The sequence below is a fragment of the Symphalangus syndactylus genome, chromosome 12 (genome assembly GCF_028878055.3).
Source record: "Symphalangus syndactylus isolate Jambi chromosome 12, NHGRI_mSymSyn1-v2.1_pri, whole genome shotgun sequence".
In the NCBI taxonomy this organism is placed as follows: domain Eukaryota; kingdom Metazoa; phylum Chordata; class Mammalia; order Primates; family Hylobatidae; genus Symphalangus; species Symphalangus syndactylus.
Genome location: NC_072441.2, coordinates 84,736,754 through 84,737,164, shown reverse-complemented (window position 1 = coordinate 84,737,164; position 411 = coordinate 84,736,754).

The window sequence follows — 411 nt, the reverse complement described above, 5'->3', positions numbered from 1 at the left end:
GTTGTTATGTGTTTTTCAACCTTAGGCCATCTCTCTTATCTCCTGGCAAATAGGGGGAGGCAGAAAACCTTACTGCGGAGGGAAGGGAGACCTGGAATGAGGGCATTCAGACTCTTTTGCCTTCTTGAGGGAGTATTCTTCAGACTTCTCAGTAAATTTTGGTTGGAAAGACCCTTTTGGAGTTCAAAGGATAATACTGTAAAGCTTACGAAGCACCATTTTGCATTCACCACCCAAAGAACAAGAGGAACCTGTCTAAAGCATGGGTGTTCCCCATATGTGGTTGTAGGTAGAGCAACACCCAGTACATCCTAGGGCTCTGGCATGTGTCCCAAAGGACATATAACATCTTTTTTTCTTTTTTTTTTTTTTGTTTGTTTTGGTGTGGTTTTCAGAATTCTCCCTTTACCG